We start from the raw sequence: 7,385 nt of genomic DNA on the forward strand, positions 1-7,385 counted from the left end.
CTAGATCCTGAATTTAGAATTTTCTCCTCCACAATCATGGGAACCACTGCTTGTCTGTCACTGCGGTGCTGTGCTGCTCCATGTCATGTCACTAATCTGTATATATTAACACAATCACACATGGCTCGCTGGTTTCGGTGAAGCTTCCAGACTAGGAACAGATTATGAAGAAGGGATAGGCTGTAGGCTTCTGGGTGATAGATTACTGAAAATCTTACAAATAGCAGTCCAGGGTTGTCAAATATGCTGAAAACCTTCTGAGTAAGAGTGGGACATTAAAAGATGCAGTGATAACAAGTAGTCACTCAGGTTAGAAGGAACTCCCAACATAACTGAGAAAGAGCTGCCTTCACAAGCAGAGTCGGCCACAATGATGAGGGCTGGGTGAAGCTTCCTGAGCCTTCATTTCCTGATGTGGCATAATTCAAAATGAGAAGCGCTGACAAGATCCACTAATAATTGCAATTTTGAAAGTATGAATTAGGAGCCTGGGAAAATTGGATGTAATTAGAAATTAAATGGAACACATAAAAATTGATAATGTAAACATACGTGAGCTTAAAAGGACTGATCTTGGTCACTGGAATCAGACATGCATATGGCTTCCTCTCCTGAGATGACAAATCCAATAGGCATGGTGTCTCATTCATACTTAAATTTTTTTTAATTTCAAGATTTGTGTTAAAGTATATAATGCCTGTGATAGGATAATATAGACATATATACAGCAAGGAATTCCAGCTAATACAACTCCAAATCAAGTTTATGCAACAATCACTATAATCAGTAAGAAAGAAATTGAGGATTTCTATATACTTCTTCAACCTGAAATTAATCAAACATGCAATCAAAATGCACTGATAATTATTGGCAGTGGGAATTCAAAAGTTGGAAACAGAGAAAGGACCAATATTTGGAAAATATGGCGTAAGCTTGAGATCACATGAGAGAAATCTGAGAACAGGACTTCTTTATGTCAAGTATACTTTTCAACAATATAAACAATTTTTACACGTGTGGATTTGGCACACAGGATACATAAGATTCAAATCGACGACATCGGCACGAAGAGACCATAGAGAATTTCAGTATCAGCGGTCAAAATGCAGCTCGGGGCAGAAGATGGAGCAGACTGTCAATTGATCATATGTAAGCAGAGGGTGAAGTTAGAGAAAAGTAAAAAAATCCACAAGACCTAAAATATGACCTTGCATATGTCCCATGAGAAGGTGAGGACATCTCAAGAACAGATTTGGCTCATTGGCCACTAGTGAAAGGAGACCTGGCGATCTGTGGTGTAACGCCCAGAAAATCACACACGGATGAAGTAAGAGATCATTTCAAAAGATAGGAGAGAAACAAAATATCAAAGGGGGTGTCATAAGAGACTCTGAAACTTCCTCCCGAACATAAAGAAGATGGAATATATGAGGAAATAAGGGTGAATATAACATTTCAAAGAGTAGCTAGCAAAGACAAAGTGCTTTAACAAAATGTGCAAACACTTGGATGAGAAATTTTAAAAATATATCTTTGATGTATATCAGGCTGAAAGAATTGATGAGAAAAAAATCAATCCTTTAGTTGCAATATAAAAATATTATTTAGGTAAGCTATTGAATGATGTAAGGAACATCACAAGAAGGTGGAAAGAATACAGAATCACTATACCCAGAGAAAATATACTACCTGGTCCAATGAATGTCAGTAGTACCCATTCCAAAGAAAGGTGACCCCATACAATGCACAATTAATGAAAAATGCCACCTGTCAGTACATTTTTCATGAAGGTAATTCAACAATGGTTGCAACAGTGCATCGACAGTAAATTGCTAGACAATTCAGCTGGATTGAGAAGAGGATGTAGAATGAGGCATATCACTGCTGTTGTCAGACAGATCTTGATTGAAAGTGGAAAATACTAAAATGTGTTTTCTTTTTTTTTACTATACAAAGGCATTCGGCTGTGTGGGTCATAACAAACTATGGATACCATTGAGAAGAATGAGAAGTCCAGAATATTTCATTGTGCTTATGCAGACCCTTTCTATGGACCAAGAGGCAGTATTTTGCACAGGACCAGGGAATTCTGTGTGGTTTAAATTCAGAAAAGGGTGCATTAAGGATGTATCCTTTCACCACACTTAATCAACCTTTATGTTGGGCAAATAATCTGAAGATATGGACTATATGATGTAGAGCTAGGCATCAAGATTGAAATGAGGCTTATTATACTAGCTACAATATGCAGACGGCCCGCCATAGCTTGCTGACACAAAGATGTAAAGCACTCACTTGCTGATGAAGATCAACTCCATATAAACCAACTCAAAATCCTTACAAATGAATTAACAGATGGCATCCCAGTAAACAGAAAAAAATATTAAAGTTCTCAAGGATTTCATTTTGTTTGGATCCACATCAATGCTCATGGGGAAAGCAGTCAAGAAATTAAATGAAATCATACACCAGGTAGGTCTGCTGCACAAGATCTCTTTAACATGTTAAAGAGCACGAATGACACTTTGAAGACTGGAGTGCACCTGATCCAAACCAGGGTATTTTTAATCACCTCATCTGGATGTGAAAGTTGGACATTGAATGAGGAAGACCAAATATGAGTCAATGTAATTGCGTTATGGGGCTGGCAAAGAATATCGAAAGTATCATGAACGGCCAATAGAACAAACACATTTGACTTGGAAAAAGTACTTCCAAACTGTTCCTTAGAACTGAGGTTGCCAAGTATTCTAATGTACTTTGGACATGTTATAAAGAAAGATCAGTTCCTGAAAAGGGACATTATGCTTGCTTAAGTACACTCCCCATGAGCCAAAGGAAGATAATCACAGACATGGACTGATACAGCAGCTGCAACAGTAGACAGCAAGAATTGTGAAGATAGAGGCTTGGGTTATGCTATATATCAAGCCACTCTAATTTGGAAACAATTCCACAACAACAACAACCAAAACAAAATAGAAAAGAAATCATTTATTCTTTAAGCATTAAATACTTAACATGTGTGAAGACATGCAAAACCAGTTTTCAAATTGGGCAATGCCTAGAGGTTACAAGACTTAAGCCTCGTAGTAAAATCTTAGAGGGCCTTGAAGAAACTATTGGTAGAATTATCGATGTCAAAACGTTTCTAATGAAGGCTAAGAAGGAAATGAAATTTCCAGACAAAGATGCCATCGTCCAAAAAAATACACATTGTTGTAGATAGTGCCAAGTCAGTGCCAGCTCACAGTGACCCTGCGTCCCACAGCACAACAGACTGCCCTGTCCAGCACCATTCTCACAAATGTTCTTCTGTTTGCGTGCCCCGAGGCAGCCACTGTATCAATCCATCTTGTCCAAAGTCTTTCTCCTTCTCTCCAACCCACTACTTTACCAAGCATGACTCCCCCCTCACCTCCCCCAGTGACTTTTTTCTGTGACCCTCTACTTTATCATGCTACTTTCTTGCTAATTTACAAGACCTTCCCAAGGGATTGGCCTCTGCTGATAACATGTCCAAAGCATGTGAGATGAAGCCAGCCCTTTCTTGCCTATGAGGAGCATTCTGGAGGTTGCCTGGTGGTTGCTTGTTGGGCTACTACTGTACAGTCACCCATTTGAAACCACCAGCTCCTGTGCTGGGAAAGCTGTTTCTACTCCCAGAAAGGGCTAGTCGCAGGACCTCACAGGGGAGTTCTACCCTGTCCTGTAGGTTGTTGCAAGTTAGGATCTGCATTGCAGTGGGAAAATACATACATCAAAAGATTTTTATAATAAATATGAATGCTAAATGTGCTTCAAGGGTGGGTGGTATTAAAAGTAAAACTATAAAATATAATTGAGTAGTGGAGGAAAGGTGATTTTTTTAATGTAGTGGCAAATAAGTTGCTTGAATCATGTTCAATGATTTGTTAAAATTCTGATGATATAGTGGCTACCCATTAGGATGGTGACCACAAAATCAGCACTTCAAAACCACCTTAAGCTCTTTAAGAGAAAGATAGGGCTTTTTGCTCCCTTAAAGAGCTAGTCTCAGAAGCTCATGAGGAAATTCTAGTCTTTCCTACAGAGTCACTCTGAGTTGGCATCTACTCCACAGCAGAGAAGTTGTTTGGGGAGTGGTGCAGTGGGGGTAGGGTTTGGTGGAAGGTAGAACTTGTAAGTGATGGACTTGGATATCTCTTTGTGTTAGGCTGGGTTCTCTATAAAAGTTAAATGGGTGACACTTCCAGACATTTATAACAAGAAAAGTGAGTCATACTGTAGTAGTAGAAATTATTAGGTACTATCCACTCCGTCCTGATCCATAGCTAGCCCATGCACAACAGAACGACACTGCTTGGTCGTATGCCATCCTCCCAGTTGTTGAGTTTGAGCTCATTGTTGCAGCCACTGTGTCAACAGTCTTATTGAGAGCCTGCCTCTCACTGCTGCCTTTTTACTTCACCAAGCACAATGCTTTCTCCAGGGACTGGTCTTGCCTGATAACATGTCCAAAGAATGGAAGACTTGGTGTCCTTATTCTTGCTTCTAAGGAGCATTCTTGCTGTACTCCTTCCCAAACAGATGTGTTTGTCAGTTTGGCAGTCCGTGGTATTTTCAATAGACTGCCAGCACCATGATTCAAATGCACACATTCTTCATTCTTCCTCATCCGATGTTTGACTTCCACATGAATAGGAAGTGATTGAATGTACTATGGCATGGATCAAGCACACCCTCATCTTCAAAGTGACATCCTTGCTCTTCAATACTTTAAGGAGAGATTGTGCAGATTTACTCAGTATGCTGTATCATTTGATTCCTTGATTGCTGCTTCCATGAGCATTGATTGTGAACCCAATCAGGATAAAATATCTTCAGTAATATACATGCTAAAATCGGAATGATACAGAGAAGATTAGCATGGCTCCTATGCAAGGACGACACACAATTGTGGCAAAACCAGTCCAGTTGGGTCAAGCCCGTGTGTCAGATATTAAACTAGAGGCTTTTTTTGAGTCTTGTACTTGGTGGGCCTAGAAATTCAGGACACCAAGCGATCAAGAAACCAAATGAGCACAGAGCAATGGATGCAGAGGCACATCAGTATATCAATGTTAGAGTGGGCCAAATGTGACTGCTCCCAGAGGTCTGCCTGGGCTCAGAAGCCAGGAAGCTGGAGGCATGTGTGACAGATGCAACATCCAAACCAGCATAAAGAAAGGTTGTGTTCTTTGCAGTATCTCATTTTATGGATATCAAATATGTCATATCAGCAGACTGTGACCTGCATGAGCTTTGGGCTCTATGTATCTCTATCTATACAGAATTAAATAAATAAATAAAATACATCTATTAATAGAATATATATATATATATTCTAACAAAATGAAACACCTTTAAGTAAAACACAAGAAATATAAGTCTTAGAAGAAATCTAAGAAATAGATATTAGAAAAAATAGATTGATTGAAACACGACAAATAAAAATATCAAGATAAAATGAAGCAGTATTTAGAGTCATTAAAATGGAACAAGATATTTGTAAGAGAATTGTCTCAAAACAGCACTGAGCTCAACATCTACCTAAGGAAACAACACAGAGAAGAGAAACAAATCCAAGATAAGAAACTTTTTTAAAACAGTAACAAATATCGGAATGGAAACCTGCAGGGGAAAAAAACCCAGGAAAATAATACATAAATGAACACAAATAGTTTCATAAGTAGATGAAAAAATGGATAAACCCCAAAGATCATTAAAAAAGAGAAAAACATGAGGAACATAACAAATCATCATTATGAATGTGATGGACTTGACCTCACTCAATATGTAGTAATGAACAACATTAGGTCAATATTTTGAACACTCTGTGGCAGAGAGAATCTATGTTAAAAATGTCTGTAGTAAAGCAAGCGAATTTGGTATTAACTATTTTCAACATATAAGACTCCAGCTCAGATATTTTTACTGACAAATTATACAAAAAGTTCAGCAATCGGCAGAATCCATCACACAGCTCTCTCAGGACATCATTATTCTGTTACTGAAACCAGACAAAACCACACAAGAAAAACTGCAGACCAATATCACCCAGGAGCGTACCTAAAAATCTTCTGAAGATAGTTCACTTTTCCAAGTTAAATAAAAAAGATGTTATGAATAATAGTTAATGTTTCAAATACAACAATAATCAATGCAAAGCCAAGCTCATTATCATGAGGTCGATTCTGATTAATAACCTACAGGGCAGAATAGAACTGTCCCTGTGGGTTTACAAGACTGTAACTTTTTATGAGTGTAGAAATTATCTTCTTTCTCCTGAGAACTGGCTGGTGGTTTTGAACTGCTGACCTTGAAGTTATAAGCCTAGTGTTTAACTTATTACCCACCAGGATTCCTTATAAAATCATGGCAATAGAAGATTTGGAAATGGAAATTAGTAATGGTTGTGCAACATGATGAATGTAATGAATGCTAATTGTAAATGCTTGAAAAATGATGAACTGGCAAATGTCTTACAGTGAAACCGGTGAGAGTCAAAACTAGCAGACAATATTGTTCTAGGTTTCACAACTCTTCTGCCTCAGTAGAGTGTAGTCTTAACATTTTTCTATGACATGTTTTAGTGGGAAATACCTGAATTTCCCCTTTATGATTTACATGCATCTCTACTTTTACTAGTTTTATTGTATAAGGATGAATTAGTTTATTGTGCCCAACTGGCCGATAAACACATGTGGGGTTAATTGAAGGGTTCGGTGAGCCTCCCTTTCTAGTTCTCAGGTCTCTTGCCTTCTTATGGTCACACCAGGGTGCAGCTGCCTTAGCCAGTTCCCTGCTTCAGCTGGCAAGGCTTTCTTCCTGCAAGGCATCCCCAAGGAGAAACCTCATGGACCTACCCCGATGCAGCCCTGGGTGCTGGAGCAGCTGTGTGGAGACCCCTGCCAGCGCAGAGATGATTACGCATTCACTGATTCGGCTTTCCTCCTGTAGTCGGCGTCATTGCGTCTGTTTTGTGAGATGGAGGAAGACTTTGTGGATTGGTGTTGGACATATGGGTTAATGGATTAATGTGGGCTTAGGTTAATGGTCTTGTGGGCTTAGACAGCACTGGGTTGGGATATTTTCTTGATGCACACCTAACGTTTATATAAAACTTTCTCTTGTACATGAGTTTCTATGGATTTGCTTCTGTAAAGTACCCAGACTAACACAAAGGGTAAATTTTAAAGAAATTGCTATGAAATTATAAAACTCTTTAAACAAAAATTTCCAAATACAAAATCGTTGTTTCTCAACATGTGCCATTGATACTAAGATCCACTGTTGTTGAGTCTATTGAGACTCAGTCACTCTATAGAAAGTGTAGACATTCCGCATAGCGTTTCTGAGGTTGC

At 38.7% G+C, this 7,385-nt stretch overlaps 1 non-coding gene across 1 annotated transcript; it reads left to right on the plus strand.

Annotated features, from left to right (window-relative positions):
* Positions 1 to 4,856: 4,856 nt before the first annotated feature.
* LOC142455735 (U6 spliceosomal RNA) lies at positions 4,857 to 4,960 on the plus strand. The gene has a single exon (XR_012785877.1). It is a non-coding gene; the product is annotated as a U6 spliceosomal RNA (small nuclear RNA).
* Positions 4,961 to 7,385: the final 2,425 nt, after the last annotated feature.

Source organism: Tenrec ecaudatus, chromosome 8 (assembly GCF_050624435.1).
Source record: "Tenrec ecaudatus isolate mTenEca1 chromosome 8, mTenEca1.hap1, whole genome shotgun sequence".
NCBI lineage: Eukaryota > Metazoa > Chordata > Mammalia > Afrosoricida > Tenrecidae > Tenrec > Tenrec ecaudatus.